A 20,933-nucleotide genomic window follows, 5' to 3' on the forward strand; every position below is an offset into this window, starting at 1 on the left:
GGGGGAGGGTGTTTTTCAGAGGGGAAACCAGGAAACAGGATAACATTTGAAATGTAAATAAAGAAAATACCCATTTTTTTTAAAAAGGAAAAAAAGTTAACAACCAAAAGGTGCTATAAAATGGTATTTAATTTAAAATAAAATTTAAAAACAAAAACAAACAAAAAAAACCCCAGAAACCAAAAAAAAACAGCAGTATCCTGTACCTGGCAAGAGTGCATGCAGACATTTATTTGTGTGTGTGTGTGTGTGTGTGTGTGAGAGAGAGAGAGAGAGAGAGAGAGAGAGACAGAGACAGAGAGACAGAGACAGAGAGAGAGAGTGGGTGTCAGTCCCAGGAGGGGTCTCTGAGAACTGAGTCACCTGATAAAATGTCTCTAAGTGTAGACCACTGCCCACCCAGTACTTTGAAAGAACGCTGGGATGGTCTTATGAAATTCAACAGAGCTGAAGGAAGAGCCACTGCACTAAGAAAGCCACGGCCACCACTAGTGTCCAATCCCCTTAGCACAGTGCTAAGGGCTCTCCACACCCTTAACCTCTGTCTTTACTCTAAGACAGCTACTACTTTTCACTTTACAGATTAGGAAAAGGGGCTTGGAGGGATTAAATCATGGAGCTCGAGAAACTAGAGAGAGAGCTTAATTCACTCTGCCTGACTCCAGCGCTAAGGCACTCTGAACCAGTTCTCCAAAGCAATTCCCCAGTGCTTCAAAATAAAAAAGAGAAGAGAAAAATCAGTGAGAGTCTTAGTAAACAGTCTCTTGATTGTATAATTTTTCATCATTCATTTACATTTCAATTAGCCAGGTTATACCTAATGCTTTTAAGTTATCAATTGTAAACTGAGAGCTTTTTTCCCATGTAATCACTACACTATGGGAATAAGAACAAAGAATCATGGCATTTTCCCCAATTAACCACAACAATGGAATAGAAAAATTATTTGACCTAAACCACATAAACTTTCTAATTAAATGTTCTTGTTTTTCAAAATTTTCCATTAGATATATACCAATAATTCTCAGAGTAAGAATTCCTTTTTGCCGGGCGTGGTGGCACACACCTTTAATCCCAGCACTCGGGAGGCAGAGGCAGGCAGATTGCTGAGTTCGAGGCCAGCCTGGTCTACAAAGTGAGTTCCAGGACAGCCAGGGCTACACAGAGAAACCCTGTCTCAAAAAACCATTAAAAAAAAAAAAAAAAAGAATTCCTCTTTCTACACACTGATAAAACTCAAGAGAACTTATTCCTAAATGTTTTTTGTTGATGCTAAGACACCCATTGCCCAGGATGGTCTCCATCTTACTGGCAAGAGTGACCCTCCTCCTCTGACATGCTGAGAGGCAGAGGCCATGGGCAGGCACCCCTAAGCCCAGCCCTGTGGTTATTTTGGTGGTGCAGAGGATGAGGTGCAGGGCTTCATGCTAGCAGTGCACTACCATTCTACTATATTCTGCCCCATATGTATTTTTATCTGTATTACTCATATACTGAGGAGGATTACATATGTACATTACACATAAGTCTGAACTCACACTATCACTTTTAAGAGCCAAAAATAGAAATAGCCCAAACTTACAAAGATGATTTAGAAATTGTACTTATGTTTCTGTGTCTGCCACTTGCGTATACATGCCTATGGAGGGCAGCAGAGAGGGACTGACAGAGCCCATGGAGCTGGAATTCAAGGTAGCTGTGAGCCACCAGCTATGGGCATCACCTTCCTAAAGAACAGCAAGCTCTCTGTACTGCTGAGCCATTCCTCCAGTCCCAACAGTCCAAACTTACTGTTTCAAAGATTTATTTACTTACTTACTTACTGTATGTGAGTATATTGTAGCTGTACAGACAGTTATGAACCATCATGTGGTTGCTGGGAATTGAACTCAGAACCTCTGCTTGCTACAGCCCCACTCACTCTGGCCCAAAGATGTATTTATTACTATATGTAAGTACAATGTCGCTGTCTTCAGACACACCAGAAGAGGGTGTCAGATTTCATTACGGATGGTTGTGAGCCACCATGTGGTTGCTGGGAATTGAACTCAGGACCTTTGGAAGAGCAGTCAGTGCTCTTAACTGCTGAGGCATTTCTCCAGCCCAGCCCAAACTTATAAATGGTTGAATAATATGCAATATACTCTGAACTTAGATTATTACTTGGGCAGAAAAAGAAATGAAGTGACTGTTAATACACAAACAACCCTTGGAAAAGAGCAAATAAAGTCACATACAAAAGTCACAAATTGGTTGGGTGGTAGTGGTACACACCTTTAATGCCAGCACTTAGGAGGCAGGCAGATCTCTGAGTTGCCAGCCTGGTCTACAGAGTGAGTTCCAGGACAGCCAGGGCTACACAGAGAAACCCTGTCTCAGAAAGCAAGCGCAAACAAAAAGAACAATTCTATTCATATGAAACGCTCGGAGCAAACTGCCCATGGAGACAGGAAGCAGATTAGTGATTGCCAGGAGCTGCAGGATGAGAAACAGCAAGTGACAGTTGATAAGAATATGGTTTCTTTGGGGAGATGAAGATATAAACAATTAGATAGTCATAATGATTGTACAACTGTGGATGTTTTTTAAAGCCCAGAACTATGTAATTACGTATCAATAAAACTTATTAAAACATAGTTACGTCAATTCAATCTATCTATTTTTTTTTCTCAATGAAGCAACTTTTACTATTATAACAGGGCACTGTACCACTAGCTCATTATCCCAGGAATCAGGAGACCAAGGCAAGGAGACTGCCGAGTTTGAGGCCAGTCTGGGCTACACAGCTAGACTTTTTCTCAAACAATTCATTGTATTATTTACTTCTTTGTATTTTTTCTTCCTTCCTGGTAATATAAACTTACAATAACACAAATCCTAGCCTGTCATGTCTACAAATTTTCTTTTAATCCTTTTGTTAGTAGGAAAATAGGGCTTAAAAACAAAGACAATTAAGCTAAGGATATACCTCAGAGGCCTACCACCAGAAAAATATTACCAAATTAGTAGTAACCTTGAAGAAGAATTTTTATAGATTCTGGTATACACCCACAACACAATCAGAGTGCAACTTCTAAAAGATAAGTAAACCAAAAATACTTCATCCCTCATTTTACAAGAGACTGTTAACTCTGTCTTTTAGGTATAAAATGGCTCTTGAAAGCTGTAACATTTTGGATTTGCTTTATAAAGATATGAGTTACTGTTTTTAAATATTTCTCATCTTAAGAAACTCAGTAAGAGTGTAGTGTGGAGCACACATGCCAGTGCCTGAACACTTGTCTGTTTACATAGGGAAATACCCGAGCAGATGACCTGGAGGTCACACTACACTGAGAGCTGCGACAGAACTGCGATAAGACACCATGAAGTAAGGCAGACACACTGTTGCCAGAGTGCTCTGGGTAGTTTCACCTAAGTGTGTTCCACCAGGAGCAGCCAGTGTTAGCAACCTTCAGTAGCAACTATGAACAGGATCAAGAAAACGACTGGGAAACTAAACATGAATTTACCAGGTACATTTGTCACATTTGTTATATTAAAAGAGGAGGCCGAAGAGATGGCTCAGAGTGTTAAGAAGATCTGGGTTGGATTCCCAACCCCTACATGATTGCTCACAACATCCAGGGCATCCAATGATCACTTCTGGCTCCCTCAGGTGCTGCATGGACACAGTACACCCACTTAACTTCAGGCAAAACACTCATACAAATAAAATAATAAAAAAATAATAAAATTTTAAAAGAAATTTCAAGAGCAAAAAGAGAAGGAGCAGGAAGAGGAATGGCCTTACATAAGCCTAGTTATCACCTCTAAAAGTAAAGCCTGAGCCAGGCAGTGGTGGTGCACGCATTTAATCCAACCACTTGGGAGGCAGAGTCAGGCAGATATCTGAGTTTGAAGCTAGCCTGTTCTACAGAGCAAGTTCCAGGGCAGCTAGGGCTACACAGATAAACAGGTCTTGGAAAAAAACAAACACAAACATACAACTAAAACCAACCAAACAAACAAAAGCCACAAAGGACTTCTGCCATTTATTAGTATTAAGAAGTCATCATTACTATTTTAGTGCTTATTGAAGGGGTAGGTTTTCTTTTTCTAACTGTGCCACATCACCTAACTCTCCCAACAACTTCCGGGTCAGTTTCTGGGGAGATCCATTCTACAGGCAGGCCAAACTCTTCAAAGTCTCAAGCGGGAGAACCACAAAGTGGGAGCTAACCCAGAGTCGGCTACACTTCGCTTGAGTAGGTCTGAAACAACATGACCATGGAATCACAATTGGTTCAAAACCAAACCAGCCAAGTGCTTCACTTCCCTGAAGATGTATATTGAGCTTTACACGAAAGTTATTAGATAGGAACATAAAGCCAAACTTCTTTAAATGAAAGAACTCACTTTATACATATAATATGCATGTAGCTTTGAAAAAAACAGACTTTAAGCATGACTATAAACAGTCAATGAGTAGAGGCACTATAAAAATGAAAGCATCCAATAGCCACGCTGCTTCAGAGAAACTTCCTTCTGAACAACAGTCATGAAAGTCTAAAGCCCATGGTGCCTTCAGACCCTAGGAATGCCTGTTTACTCAGTACTGAGGACTGAACCTCGGACTTTGCATATGCTAGGCAAGCAAGCCCTCTACCATCATGTCTCCAGTCTTAACATCTTAAGTCAGTGTCTCACTAAGCTGCCCAGCCTGGCCTTGAACTTCCACTCCTACTTCAGGCTCTGAAGCTGCTGAGAATACAGGCCTGTGTCCATCAAAGCAAGAGTATAGACCTGATCTGTGCCCTGAGGTCCGAGTCTGCTCAGGCAGCAGAGCTCCTCATAAATCCATGTTTACTGGACATGGTGGTGTACGCTTTTAATCCCACATGCAAGAGGCAGCGATAAGGAGATTGCTATGAGTTCAAGAAAAATTCATGCACACTTGTAGAATTTTATCCCCATTCCTTTTAAAAAGAAAATTCTATATTCCAAATTAACAAAACATACAGCTAATATGAGTTTTCATCTCATTACATGGGTATAATCTTCCAAACAAGCTGTATCATGAACAGTTAGCTGCTGGATGTTAGTAGTCAAGCTGCCCTACTTTTTCTAAAAGGAGAACAATAAACATTTTCTCAGTGCCTGTAAAATGTGGTCCTCCCAGCAATCCTGTGCCGTCGCCGAGATGTCTACTCCCCTCTGCTCTGGGACTCGGCTCCCAGAGAGCGTGCTTGTTTTATGTGGGGCTTGCCTCCTGTCACTGTTCACTCAAAAACATTCTTTTCTTTGCACCACGAATATGAGTGCCTACTATGTGCTGGCGACTGCACTGATGAATTAAGGCTCCAGGTCTTGCGCAGTTGTGTGAAGACAAGGGAGAGGCACAGTAAAACATGCAGTATAGCAGACAGTGGCATGCACTATGGAAAACACACAGCAAACAGAGCAGGTGGGCAACGGAGCAGTTTTGGTCTTAATGGGGGCAGGGGAGCCTCAGGGCCCAGGCATGGTAGGGTGTGCCTATAACCCCAACATTCAGGAGAAGGTCAAGACTCTCACCTAAGTGAAATGCCTCACAGAAGGAGGTGACAGAGTAAGCCTTGACAATAGTCTGAAAGAAGAGCACACAAAGGAGACCGTTTAACATCCCCCGGGGCAGAATGAAGGCCAGGCAAGAGTGAGGCTCTCTGGGAGCCCATCTTTTCTGGGGCAGAAACTAAGGGGAGAGGAGAGGGATGAGGCCGGGCCTTAGTACTGCTGGCAAGATTCCCAACGCTGTCCCTTTCTTGCCCTAGCTGAACACCGTGCTGTTTGTTTTTCCATCCAATATCCTTCCAGAAAATTTATTAAAATTATTTATCCATTATTGTTTATATATATGATGCATGTAAGGTGGCACTTCAGTGTTCGCATGCATGTGCACATAGGTCAGAGTACAATTTTGTGGAGTTGTAGCAAGTGATTTCCCCACTGGTTACTTTGCTGCTCAGCAGGTAAAGGTGCTTGCCGCTAAATACCAATTCCACCCCCAGGACCCAGACAGCGGGATAGAACTAATGCCTTCAAGTTGTCCTTTGACCTACACATACATGCTGTAGCAATTGAAAATGCACATGTGCACATATACAAACAGAATAACTAAATTTAAAATTATCACTTCACAAGCAGAAATCTGAGAACATTTTTGTGAAGGTTCTTAAGCTTCCTCCAGGCACCATAGCGAACTGTAACAGCTCAGAAAGGCTACAGTTGCTCCATTAAAGCCAACTGCTCCCAGGCTCTGACTAGCCCCTTGCCTGCCAGTGGTGTAGAGCATAACAACTAGGGAAGGGAGTGGGAGAGCAGGCAGCAAACCTGCTCCAGCCACTAAAGGGCTGACGAGAGAAGCAAGAAAGGCTCACAAACATACCCCCCCCCCCTTCCATCAGGGTCAAGTTGTTCCTCTGCTCAATAAACACAGAGAAGTCCTACAGCAGCACGCAGTGACAGCCCGTGCTGAAGAAGAATGAGCTAAGGGAAGGCCACCTTCCCTTTGTCGTATCTCTCTCAATAGTTTCTGTCTCTTCTGATTTCAGAAACAGTTCCGTGCTATTACTGGCTCAATACCCAGGATGATCAATAAGGATCCATATTCCAACACAACAATAAAAGGTAGTACTCATACAGTCCATTAAAAGAGAAGCACATATTTTAAGCAGCAAATTTGAGACTACAGCACCTAGATACTTCAATGTCTTAAAATTAATGTTTTTCTGTGTAAAAGAAACTTTTTTTTTTTTGTAATTTGAGTTAGTGACCTTCTCGACCCTTTTAAAGGTGTTCAATTCAACAAAGAAACACTCTGAGAATTTAAATTTAAATGCTTAAATCAGCCATCAAATGTCAGAGTCAGACTAGCAACTATCTAACCAACACCCTTTCCTCAGTGTATAGATGAGGGAACAGGAAGCTGCCCAGAGATCAACAAACATTTCAGTAATAAACCAAGACTGTAATCTAGGTGTTGTGATTCCCAGCACAACAAGCTGTTTCTTATCTACATTTAGAGGTTTCAATTACTTAACTCTTAAGTGCTAGAATCTATGAAATGTCTAGCACAAAGCCTGACATAAATAACATCATGTCAAGATGGGCCTGGTGGCATGCAGCTGTAGTCTCAGCACTAGGGAGGCAGAGGCAGGTCTCAGAGTTCTAGGTTACCCAGGACTACATAGTGAGCCTACCAAAATAAAATAAAATAAAATAAAATAAAGAGGAAGAGAAGGAGAGGGAAGTAAGGAGGGAGGGAGGGAGAGATACTAACCTAGGTTTGATTCCCAACACCTGCATGGCAGTTCACAACTGTAACTCCAGTTCTGAAGGATCTGGTATCCTCTTCTGGCCTCCACAGTCATCACATGCATGTGGTGCACAGATATACATGAAGGCAAAATACCTGTACTGGCTAGTTTTGTGTCAACTTGACACAGCTGGAGTTATCACAGAGAAAGGAGTTTCAGTTGCGGAGATGCCTCCACGAGATCCAGCTGTAAGGCATTTTCTCAATTAATGATCAAGGGGGGAGGTCCTCTTGTGGGTGGTGCCATTTCTGGTTCTATAAGAGATAGTCTTAGGTTCTATAAGAGAGCAAGCTGAGCAAGCCAGGGGAAGCAAGCCAGTAAGGAACATCCCTCCATGGCCTCAGCATCAGCTCCTGCTTCCTGACCTGCTTGAGTTCCAGTCCTGACTTCTTTCAGTGATGAACAGCAATGTGGAAGTGTAAGCTGAATAAACCCTTTCCTCCCCAACTTGCTTCTTGGTCATGATGTTTGTGCAGGAATAGAAACCCTAAGACATACCCATACCCATAAAAATAATTTTTAAAAAAGTTCAAGGTCACCCTAGGCTACACAGCAAGATCCTAACGCCATGCACCTACTGCAGCACTCTCTCAAACCATCCCCTTTAAATGTCTGTACCCAACAATAACTTTGGACACTAAAATAGTTGGACATTCCCCTGCCAGTTCCTTAAAAGTCACTGATAGGAATGAAATTTAAGTTAAGTGGTGCAGCTGTTGTAAGAGCACATTACACAACTTGAGTGTGATCCCCAGTCCCACAGTGAAAAGAGCTAACCGTCCTGAAAACTGGTCTCTCTAAACTCCTGTGCTCTCACATATATAATAAAATAAAAAACCAAAAATCCTAACTGTCTCCCAGACATCCTAAGTGTGAAGGAAAGAAGGCTCAGTGACATGCTGGAAAATGAGGCAGGACACATCAGCCCTTCTGAAAGGGAAATGCAGGCTTGAAAGGCTTGGCTTGGTGCCCACTCTGGGACAGACTCTAAACCTAGACATGGCTCCACAAAGCCTATGATATGACACTGTTCATGGTGGGCCTAGGTCCCAAGTAACTTTAGAAGCTTTAAAAAATCTTTATGCGTAAGAATGTTTTTACCTGCATGTACATATGTATGTTTACTTTGTGCATGACTGGTGGCTACAGAGGTTGGGGGGGGTGGTCAACCACAAGAGTGACAGACAGTTGTGAGTCATCAGTTTGGTCCTAGTCACTGAACCAGGCACTCTGAGAGAGCAGCAACTGCTCTTAAGTGCTGAGCCATCTCTCTAGCCCTATAAAAATCTTCTAAGGCAGGCACAACTTGGCAGGCCATTCTACCTCTCCAAGATAAAAATGGGCACTGTTGTTCTCCAAGAGAATGGGGTAGGAGGCATGGAGGGAGAAAGAGGGGAATGTTCTTGTGTGCTTGGCACTCAGTTACCCCAGGCTGGCATCTGGCCTACTTACTAAGGCACACAGACGCTAGTCCCCACTTGATAACCAAGATCCTACACTTGGGGAACCAACTGGCCTAGGAAACCATCACCCCAACACCCATTTCTGCTGTCAAGGACCATAGAGAGTCAAGGAGTCTTCCACCCCAGCTGCCATCTCCAGCAACAACCTGTACTAGCGCTGATCCTGGGAGTCAGATCTACTGCTGAGCACTGTCCACATAGAATGTTTCAGCCTGGGGTAAAAGTTTTCTTTTCCTTTAGTAGCCAGCTGTGGTAGCATATACTTATAATCCCAATGCTCAAGAGGCTGAGGTAAGTTATCATGGATTTGAGGCCGCCCTGAACCACATACTGAGAAAACAAAGGCTGGGGGTTAGCTCAGTGGTAGAATAGTTAGTTGCCTGGAATGTATGAGACCCTGCGTTCAATCTTCAGATACACAAATAAGTATGTAAATGATAAATAATGAAAAGCACATTAATTTGTAAATGGCAACACATAATTTTTGAAAGTGGCAAGCAGAGGAAATGAAGTTTCTTTTGATTTACTTTTCACATCCAGTATGTTTCTCATACCTTCTCTGCACCATTAAAATGTTCTTTTTATTTTAAACAACAAAGGAATAATAAGTAGAATGTGTAGTATTTAGCTAATGATACACTTCAGGCATGCTCCCACAGGACAACACACAGCTATACTTTGTTTTAGGCTATGTATTCTTTCTCTGTATGCCTACAACATAATTTATTGAGACAGGCACTATTACTTTATTTCACAAATGAGGAAACGAGTTCCAGAAGGTTAATTTGCCTAAAGGTCACATGGCTAGTAAGTGGCGCAGCCAAGTTTAAAACCAGAGTTGCCTGACTCTTCAGACTGCATTCTCAAACACTCCAACCCAGCCACGAATGTGTTTTGCATGTTTCTACCACCAGGCTGAAACATATCGGGAAAGTCTTAATGCCAACTACTGTGAGTGCAGTCTATAAAACAAGTATTTGGTACAGGCCATTTTTGGGTTACTATATTCATCTTCCCCACTGGGCCACTCACACCTCTCTTAATGCCCTGTGAAACAGTTGACATACAAACACATTTCTGGAAATATGGATCCAACAACAAGCATAGAACCGCCCTTCACTTGACCAAAGCAGGACCTCTTGGCCTTCCTAGATCTTAGGACAATGTAACTTAACTTGACACCCTCACCTCAAGAGGAGCCTCACTTTTAAAAAAGATTTCTTCTATTTATATGAGTACACTGTAGCTATCTTCATACATACCAGAAATGGGCATCGGATTCCATTATAGATGGTTGTGAGCCACCATGTGGTTGCTGGGAATTGAACTCAGGACCTCTGAAAGAGCAGCCAGTGCTCTTAACCACTAAGCCATCTCTCTAGCCCACCAGCAAACATTCTTACACCTTTGGATTTTGTTTTTTGAGACAGATTTTCTGTGTAGCACTGGCTCTCCCAGAACTCACTCTGTAGACCAGGTTAGCTTCAAACTCAAAGCTACCTCCAGATTGCTCGATTAAAGGCATGTATGTGCCACTGTGCTCAGCTTACGTTCTTACACTTTTCCTTGTTTTCAGAAGTCTACCCTCCAACCAATCTTAGCAGTACTATCTATATTCACACCACTGTATACTATCTATATTCACACCACTGTATACCGAGATCAAAAGCCAAAGTGATAAATTTCTGTGAAATTTTCTAAACACTAGTAAAAGTAAAATGCATTAAGTTTAGATCACACCAGGACTGAGACAGAGGCAGACCACAAGGGGGGGTGTCACCTGTAATATCTAAATGTCTGCTTGAGGCCCCAAGTGAGAAGCCCCCCCAACCCCCCAGTTCAAATCCTTCAGATTCAGTATAATGCTATTTTGATGTGGGTACTCTCTAGCACAAGACATCTTTGAATATTTGCCAATAACATCAAACTATTAGAGGCAAATTTGTGTGTGTGTGTGCCTCTGCCTCCCAATTGCTGGGACTAAAGGAGTGCATCACCACTGCCCAGCAGGAACAATTTCTTGATATTAACAATTAGTTGTCACATTAAAAAAGTTGGCAATACAGAAAATTTTACTTTTCGATTCAATTTAGTTGTGGGATGAAACTTCTTTTGACTTTAACATTAAAAATATGAGTGGGGCAAGAGAGAAGGCTCAGCAAGTAAGAGCATTTGCTGCACTTACAGAGGACCTGAGTTCTACCGGAGGGAATCTCCTGTGAACTGTATGGAAGCATCACTTGTCAACTAAAAAAACCACTATGGCCAATGAGCTAAGGTAGGAAATAGGAGGGGGCATTCTGGCAAAGAGAGAGGAACTCTAAGAAAAGTCAGGCATGGGAGATTCACCCCAAACTCTGCAGGAGACAGTGGCATAAAATCTGAGGAAAGGTAACTAGCCATATGGAAGACATAAAATAGAATAAACGGGTTAAGTAAATTACGAGCTAGTCGGGGAACAAGCCAAAGCTTATGGCCTAAGCATTTATTCATATATAATTAAGTCTCAGAGTTGTTATTTCTGGGAACAAAGAGGCCAGGTGGAAAAGCTTGTGGTTACATTCAATTCTCAGCACCCACGATGGGCAGCTCACCACCACCTATAATTCCAACTCCAGGGGATCCAATGCCCTCTTCTAGACTCCACGGATACCATATACACATCACCCCCAACACACACAAGAATAAATATTTTAAAAATAATTTCAAAATAAAATATAAACAGCTACTACTACTTTTTATTTTTATTTAATCATCATCATTACTTATTTATTTTTGGTTTCTTGAGTCAGGGCTTCTCTGTATAGCCCTGGCTGTCATGGAACTCAATTTGTAGACCAGGCTGGTTTCCAAATCTGCCTGCATCCCAAGTGCTAGGATTAAAGATATGCACCACTATGCCCTGCTATTGAGATATATATATATACACACACACACACACACACACACACACACACACACACACATAAACTTTTTAATTCTTTGTGAGTTTCTCGTCTTGCTCATCTCCCCATCCCCTCATATCTACCCTTTGTCCTTGCACACTCCCCCCAAAATAAAACACATACAAATAAACAACAGCAACAAGAAAAACAAATCATAGAAGATACCTTATCGTGGAAGCTGTAGTGTCACAATGTGCCTCACAGTACACCCCTCTGTCCACCCATCTTTACTTGCAAATGCTCACTGTAGTGAGTCATTGGTCTGGTTTGAGATCTCTGGCTTCTGTGACACCAATACTGGATCCTAACTGGGACTGGTCTAGGTCATCCCACTGCTGCCCTGGGTCATGGGCATGCTGCAGCTTTAGATCAGTGGGACTGGCCCTTTCATACACTTCAACCATTTCTACATGATAGAGACTCTGGGGTGGGCCAACTCAGGGCTCTGGATCTGGGCCTAGGTCAGAGCCAAGTAGGACAGCATGCCAGCTCTCCCACATCTGCACCACCAGGGTGAGTGGCCCAGCAGGACTCTGGCTAGGCCACCCAACACTGCCATCAGCAGGACCCAGGGTCAGCTCTCCTGCTCTCATGCCCACCTAAGCCTCCAGAGCAAGATCCACTGTGCTATAACCAGTCAAGGTGTGGAACCACCCTCCCAAGGGGCTGGGCCTCTCACGCCCTCAGGCCTGGCTCACCCATGCCTTTGCCATCAGGGCCAGCTCCACTGTGTTGCCCAGATGAGGTGCAGGGTCTGCTGTCCTGCCTGCTACAGCCAGTGAAGGAGCAGGCATAGCTTTCCCAGGTGCCAGAGTGGGGGAAGCATTATACTCATGACACTTCACACCAGACTGGCAGGGGACAGCTCTCCTGTACCCCACCATCACAGTTTCTTCTCCTGCACAGTCCAGGCAAGATCCAAGGCCCACTCTGCCAAGTGCTGCAGCTGGTAAGGGGCAGGGGGGGCATCACCTCTGTGCCCATGCCACTCCATGGCAGACAATTGGAGGGCTCAGCTCTCCCACACTCATACCCTCAAGAGTTTGCTCACTTGCCACCAGGGCCAGCTCTACTGTGCTACCTGGATGGGGTGCAAGGCCCGCTCTCCTGAGTGCTGCCAGTGGTGAGAGATGGGGTCAGTTCTCCAGAGCTCTTAGTCTAGTAAGGATGGAGCCAGTCATGCACAGCCCCTGAACGGTTCTCGTGGTCCCCAGTGGCTGTCCCAGCCAGAGACATCCCCAAGTTCACTAGTGGTAATATGAGCTATAGACATTGACCCCCGACCCCTGCCCCTGCACAGCCAAGGATTCAGACTGGCCCTCAGTGGCAGCTCGGGCTGGGACCTCACCATGGCCCTGGGTAGCAGGGCTGGCCACTCACAACAGGCTCCTCCTTCCACCCTCAAGTCTCTAGTTCCATCTCACTCCATAATGCTCAAGCTGCTCCACTTCTCTTCTCTGTCATCTGACTAACACACACACACACACACACACACACACACACACACACACACACACACACATTGTGGTGGTTCCTGCTGTAGACTGATCATGAGGCTGGTAGATCCCTGGTGACGTCTTCCATCCTTGCTGTGTGCAGGTCTGCAGGTGGTGTGGTCATCCACAGGTCTCTCTCTGTCTTCCTCCTCCAACTGTGCTGCCTGGTTTTGATTTGAATTGATTTTTATATGTCCTAGGCATAAGAAAGCTTTGGCCACCAACCCAGGCATCAGGCTAGGATGAACAAAGGACCGCCATCTGCTCTGCCCCTGACTGATTGAAGAGCACCAGCAACAACAAGGGGTCTCTTTGCCCATTGCCAAGGGTTCTTTTTCTCTTTAAGGACAGGGTCTTGCTTTGTAGCTATGGTTGGTATGGAACTCACTATGAGGACTAAGGTGACCTTAAACTCACAAAACCCCTTTTTCTGCCTCCTGAGTAATGGGATTAAAGATGTTGGTACCACACTCAGCTGCTACTACTACTTTTAATATATATTTAACATATACATACATACATACATACATAGTTTGTATGTTTTGCCTAACTGAGCATAAAGTGTATTCCCAGTGTCCAAAAGAAGTCCAAAGAGGGTGTTAGATCCCCAGGAAATGGAGTTAATCACTGAACCATCTCTCCAGCCCCTACTGTTACTTTTAAAAGTCCCACTCTCCCTTCCAAGCCATACAGGGTCCTGAAAATTCTCCAAAAGGACAGGAAACCAACTGGACCATAGGCTTTTCTCTATTAACAGAGATATTTGAAGTATATTCAATTATACAGGTAAACATTCATATAAAAAGATTAAGATTAGGCTACCACATTTCTTGTCATTTTGTGGCAAAGCTTATAGTACAACAGGCAGGAAACATCAATACTCATACAAAACAAACTGCTACTTTGTATATAACATAAATTGGGTACATTTGCAGGCTCACTCTCTAGTCACTTAGGAAAATGTTATTGAGTCCAACCTGGCCCTGAGCCAGACTCTGGACATACAAGGTCAGAAAGACTGGCCCAAGGCTTACTTCCTCACTGGACCTGAGACCCAAGAGAACAGAGAACTACAATGTGGAGTTGCCAAGTGCCAAGAGATCCCAGGGGGAGGAGCCCAGACTCCAGGATCAGAAAAGACTTCCCAAAGGAAGCAACAAGTAGGCTGGGCAGGAAAGGAGTTAGCTGTGGACAGGAATGGGGGGTTGGACAGGCAGTGCTGCAGTTGACAGAGAGAGCAAAGCAGAGCCAGGCGGCAAGGAGTCTGCCAAGATGGCCTTATTAGGCACAGCAGTCTGGATACAGGGACCAGACCATCAACCACACCATGGCATGGTTATCCACCCTGCCTGTCTCGCTCTGCAAAACAACACAGGGCCTCCTCTCCTGCCTTCCTGCTAAATGGTCATCTTTTTACACTCTGATTTTATTTCTGATATTCTCTCATATTTCATTTATAAAGAATAGAAAGTAAAACTCAAAATAATTCAGTGTATTAAAATATACTAATTGAAAAAAAAATCAGAAAAATGAAAACTAGAAAGTCTCCCCAGACACAGCAGGGCTAATAAAGTATTTCAGGGAGAAAGAGTAGCTTAATTATAGCAGTACTGGCAATTAAAATGTTGATTAAATCATTCCTTCAAATTTTTCCTATACCTTAATTAGAATCCTAAATCATTTAATCATTAATTATACTATTCCTATAGTTGTTGGGGTAGACTCAAATGTTGTAGCAAGCAAGAAAATGAGTTGTTCAAAGGCACCAATTAAAAAGAATCCTTATAAAAGTATAATGTAACATTTCCTTCACCTGTGAAAACTTGTTTGATAAGCCATTATCTAAAGCAATCTCCATAGCAAAAATATCTGAAATGAACTGACACAAAACCATTAAGTATTTTGGAGCATACCTTAGTACTTGTTATGTGCCAGATCTTGTGGGTTCTTTACACTGCAGCAGTTCATTTAATCCTCCCTAACTCCTACAAGGTTAGCACTATGGTGTTCACTGTATATATTAGGAAACAGACAAGGAAATTAAGTAATCCACCAAAGATCACACTGCTAGGACATGAGAGTCTTCCCACTCCCCCAAAATATGTGTTCCCTCATTACTTCACTATCCTACAACATCAAACATCAAAGGAAATGTTAACAATGGAAAACAACTATAATAAAAGCCCTTCCAGACCCAGTATGGTGGTACAAGCCTTCAATCCTAGCACTGAGGAAGTAAAGGCAGGTGCATCTCTGTGACTTTGAGGCTAGCCTCATCTACATAGCAAGTTCCAGGTTAAAAAAAAAAAGCAAACCAAAGCCCTTCCATGGACTCCTTGAGGAATTAAACTACAGGACTGGTAGCTCTTTTACCTAAACCACACACGGCCACTGAGAACTTAAGAACATGGTTAACAGGCTGGAGAGATAGATGGCTCAGTGGTTAAGAGCACTGACTGTTCTTCAGAAGATCCTGAGTTCAAGTCCCAGCAACCACATGGTGGCTCACAACCATCTGTAATGAGATCAAATGCCTTCTTCTAGTGTGTCTGAAAACAGTTACAGTGTACTTACATATACATAATAAATAAATAAATCTTTTTAAAGAACATGGCTAACATGAATTGAGATAGATTTTATGTGTAAAACGTGTTCTGGCAATTGAGCCTCAGCCTAGGAATTTAATGCGTCACCAATACTTTAACACTGTGTGACGGAATAATACGTCACCAATGCTTTAACCCTGTGTGACGGAATGCTTTGGATATGACGGGTTGGTTGTACTGAATCTTTTTACTTTTCTGCTCAGCTCCTGGACACTGAAAAATTAGACTTTTAGTTCCATCATGTCCTACTGCACACAGCAGTCTAAAGTGCATCATCTCTAGACATCACTGACATGTTTACCCTTTCTGATGACTCAGGCAGCATAAGGAGCTTTAACTATACCCTATGTGCTCTGTAATCATGCCTCAGGTACTAACAAGTCAGGCTGCCCTTAGACCTCAGATTACAGCCTCCCAGCGTGCTGAAGCCATGCCATTGTATGACTTCCAGGCAGAGATGGAGCCCTGCAACTCTGCGTATCCGGCTTCCTTGCTGCAGCACCTAACCTTACCAAGCTGGGTAAACTGTAGTGGTGTCACACAACAGAATGAACTCAGATCCCGAGAGTTTAAAGGACCCTGACATCTATGCTGATGGCTCAGCTCGTACGCTGTCTTTACTTCTCCAACTCCAGTCACACCAGCTTTAACTGGAAGACACTCAGTTCAACTTAAAGCTTCAATTGCAGTTTTAGTTTGAAGACAGGACGGTACTGTAGATGGGCAATGGTGGACAGTGTGAACGCATCACCTGCCACTGAACTGGACAATCACATGGTAACTTTTACCTTACCACAATAACATACACATTTTAAAGTGCCTTTTCCAGCTCCATGTTTTCCTCAGAATCCAGTTCAAACTCACATGCAGGTCAGAGTTAGCCTTCAGACTCTAGCCTCTACCTACGTTTTCTCAGCCCCTCTTCGCCTCCCTCCTCCAGCCTCAAGTTCCAGTCACTTTCCCTCACTATACATTCCATTTCTGACCTTGGCCTCTCTAACTTGCAACCTTTCTACCTGCTCCATCACCTCCACCTTCTTTCCTCACCCTTCTAGAGCTATCTCTGACCCCTAACCTCCACCCCTGTATCAACATGGGACGTTGCAAAGATAGTTGCTGGCACCCTGCTCTGCAGCAGCTGGTACTTCCATGCTTGAATCTTTCAAATGGCACTTTTGTTTACATCCTACATGATGAGCTCATTTCAAGCAGACCAGACCCTGTGTATAATTAATGCATCCCAATGCTGTTGAGCTCATTCAGTAAACAGTATTTTCTGAAGGCCACTGGGGGCCTTGCCATGTCCTCGGCACTGAGGACACTGCACTGGGAAAGGAAAACAGACTCCTGCTTTACTGGAGTGCCCAGAGATAAACACCAGGCAGGCACTGTCCTAAAGGAAGTAAAAAGCACAGTCTGGGAGGGGCGTTTCCGGTGAGGTTGTCCGGGAGGTGCTGCCAACCAGCTCCTATCAGAACCCCGGTGAACTACACTAGTCTGGTCCCGAGTTGGTCTGAATAACAGAAATACTAGACAAGACAGGCAAACTTTCATCTTTAACAAAAGGATGCTACGTTCTCTGTGTTCTATCAACTAGGTAGACTTGACAATTTCATTCCAGCCCTCCTAGCATGAAGAGCAGAAGCACACTGTGAGTGCAGTCTCTATCCTATCTCCACAATGGCTCCTGGATACAACAGAAAACGTAAGAGCAAATGTTTACTGAGTGCTTACCATGGATACTGACACTCCAGCACCTGACAAGCCACACAGCCATCTTAGGAGACACATCATTAAACTTATTCTAAAGAGGAGGAAGATAAGGCACAAAGATGTTACATAATTTATCCAAGGCCTCAGAAAAGGGAGTGGCAAAGCCAGAATCTGAAGCTCACCATGGCACTGAAGCCTAGCTTATAACTACCATGCTGTGTGGCTTTATACTAGTATTTCTCCAATCAGAGTCTAAAATAGGAGGATGCAAGTTCAAGGACAGTCTGATTGAGATATATATATATCTCAGGTTCCAAACTAGCTTGAGATACCCTGTTGAGAGAAAGAAAAAGAGAATGAGAGAGAAAGCAAGCAAGCAGGCAGGCAGGTGAGCGTATAGAACAGTTAGGTACTTTATAACTAAGATGAAAGAGCTCTAGTCCAGTCATGATCTGGGAAACTTAGTAATCTCCAGGACCTGACTGTATAAGGTGAGGTATACAGTACAGTAGAGATGCCCAGGCAACAACCCTCATATCAAACACACAGCACTAAAAGCTACTTAATCTGAAGGGGAAGACTTGTTAACCTTGCATTTAGACCTTCAGATTTAAGAGTACCATATCTGAGCTGGGCGGGGGTGGCGCACGTCCTTAATCCTAGCACTTGGGAGGCAAAGGCAGGCGGATTTCTGAGTTCAAGGCCAGCCTGGTCTACCAAAGTGAGTTCCAGGACAGCCAGGGCTACACAGAGAAACCCTGTCTCGAAAAACCAAAAAAAAAAAAAAAAAAAAAAAGAGTACAGTACCATATCTGGAGTAGTCAACATCTCAAACAGCCTAGTGAAAACACATCATCCTCAGTTCCCTTACACTAACCGCTGCACGTCTGCTCTTGGCTTGAAGGGAAGACAAATCCAGCTGCTGAAGCAGAAAGTCTAACACCCTCAACTCCTGTCACTGTTCCTCTCTACCACGCTCACATGCACTCACACTCACACAAGCACTCTCACACACTCACACACTCACTCACAAACATGCATTCACACTCACACAAGCACTCTCACTCACACAAGCACTCACAAACATGCATTCACACTCACAAAGCACTCACACACACACTCACAAACATGCATTCATACTCACATAAGCACTCTCACACACAAACACACTCTCACACACATGCACTTACAGTCACACAAGCATTCTCACCCACATGCACTCACACAAGCACTCAACTCATACTCTATCAGACCAGCCTTACTTGTAATTGAAACTTTTTCTTCTGGCAAGTCTGAATCAACTGGTCTCTTAACTGATCTTGTTACTTTCATTTTTTTCCAAGGCATTTTTTTAAATTATTACATTTTGTTTACTTCTGTGTGGTAGATGGGGAAGGGGTTGTGTGAGTGCCACAGTGCTGGTTCTCTCCTGCTACCGTGAGGGTTTTAGGGATCACACTCAGGTCTTCAGGGGTGGTGGTGTGCATTTCCCTCTAAGCCCTCTCACTGGCACTCAGTTTCTTTCTCTCCTTCTCCACACACGTTCTACCCTCCACTGGCTCCAGAATTACTCTTCTACAGTTCCCCAGCCTTTTAACTAAGGTCAAGTCCAGAACATACCCTTCTACCATGGAAACCTGACTGGTTGCTGCACTTCCTGAAAGTCAAACTCTGCTCCTGCAGGCACACGCACACACACGCACACACATATACACCCACAATGCGATGACTATACCCTGCATGTCATTTCTTCCTTCATTCAACAAATGCTTACAGAATACCAACTATGTGCCAATTGCTAGATCTGGCACAGCAGAAAATAAAATGAGAGTATTCCTGCTCTCCTCTCCTGAAAGGCAGAAGTGGAGCCACAAACACACACAACTGCTAAGAACTGCAACTGCAGCAGGTACAAGCCGAGCGTCCTATCCAAACTCTGAACTCCAAAGTGCTTCAAAATCTAAACCTGAACAGCACATGAGACACAGGTAACGACTCCATACCTGACCCATGGGACAGACCTGACAAAAGAGTGGAGCAGTAAAAATATCGTGCAGAATCTCCTTCAGTCTGCAGGTGTGATGCATGTTAAACAACAAATCTTGTGCTTAAACATGAGCTCCGGTTCCAAGTCTTACGTGTACAGAAACATTCTAAAATCCAGGGGAATAAAAGCTAAACTGGAGACTCTAGTCAGAAGCACTTCAGATAAGGAATACATACTCACTGTAGTTCAAAGATGAACTAGGCAAACTATTCTGAAAAGAGATGGTTGCCACAGAGTGTCACCTTGTCATACTCTAAAGTCACTGATTTATACACATTAAAAGTGAAATAGAAATGATATTCCCTCTCACCTACAAAAGAAAAACCACCCACACAAGTAAGATGGCTCAGCAGGTTTCTATCCATGTGATACAATGTGATACAATGCCATAACCAAAAGCAACTTAGGGAGGAAATGGTTTCTTTAGCTTACAGTTTAGAGTCCATCTTAAAGGGAAATCAAGGTAGGCACTCAAGGTAGGAACCTGTAGGCAGGAACTGAAGCAGAGTATCACGGAGGAAGGTTTCTTATTGGCTTGGTTTCCATGGCCTGCTCAGCCTGCTTGCATTCTTATAAAACTCAGGATCACCTGTCCAGAGCTGGCACCACCCATAGTGGGCTGGGCCCTCACACATCAAACATTATCAAGAAAATGCACTACTGACTTGCCTACAGGCCAGTCTAATGGAGGCACTTTTTAAGTTGAGGTTCCCTTTCTCCAAATGTTCTTAGCTTGTTCTAGCTGGCAAAAAACTAACCAGTACAGCAGGTAAAATCACTCACTGTGTAAGCCTGAGGACCCGTGTGTGATGCTCAGAGCCCAGAGTGGAAGAACAGAATGACTCTGGAAAGCTGTCCATGTACACTGTACTGCTTCACGTACACTGTGGCATTTACATACCCAGAGTCTCATATTTTCATATTCTCTCTCTTCCCCCCTCCCTCCTTCCCTCTCTCTCTCATACACACACACACACACACACACACACACACACACACACACATTTTAAAAAAGCAAACCACCATAGCACCATAGCAGGCTGTATGTATGCTTCTGAGCATTTACTAAGTGCCGGGTACCTTTTATATCAATTCTACAGAGTTAATGTTATCTTTAACTTAGGAAATAAAGGACCCAGGCATCGTGACACACACCTGTGATCCCAGCACTTGCAAGGTAGAGGAGGGAGAATCTCTGTGAGTTGGAGGTTTACCCAAGACTCCCCACATGCTTTCCTAATGCAGTAAAGTCAATTTAGCTATGCCTGAAGTTTAGAACTACTTAAGATACATTAAGGAGATCCTATTTCATTTCTTACAACAAAA

The 20,933-nt window shown here is 43.5% G+C and overlaps 1 protein-coding gene and 1 non-coding gene across 4 annotated transcripts in view; both read right to left on the reverse strand.

Moving 5' to 3' along the window:
• The window catches only part of Ppp1r13b (protein phosphatase 1 regulatory subunit 13B), a 79,706-nt gene that overhangs the window by 51,262 nt on the left and 7,511 nt on the right, over positions 1-20,933 (reverse strand). The window lies entirely within an intron of this gene.
• LOC115064457 lies at positions 13,429-13,572 on the reverse strand. Its single transcript, XR_003844308.1, has one exon. It is a non-coding gene; the product is annotated as a small nucleolar RNA SNORA48 (small nucleolar RNA).

The sequence above is a fragment of the Mus pahari genome, chromosome 7 (genome assembly GCF_900095145.1).
Source record: "Mus pahari chromosome 7, PAHARI_EIJ_v1.1, whole genome shotgun sequence".
NCBI lineage: Eukaryota > Metazoa > Chordata > Mammalia > Rodentia > Muridae > Mus > Mus pahari.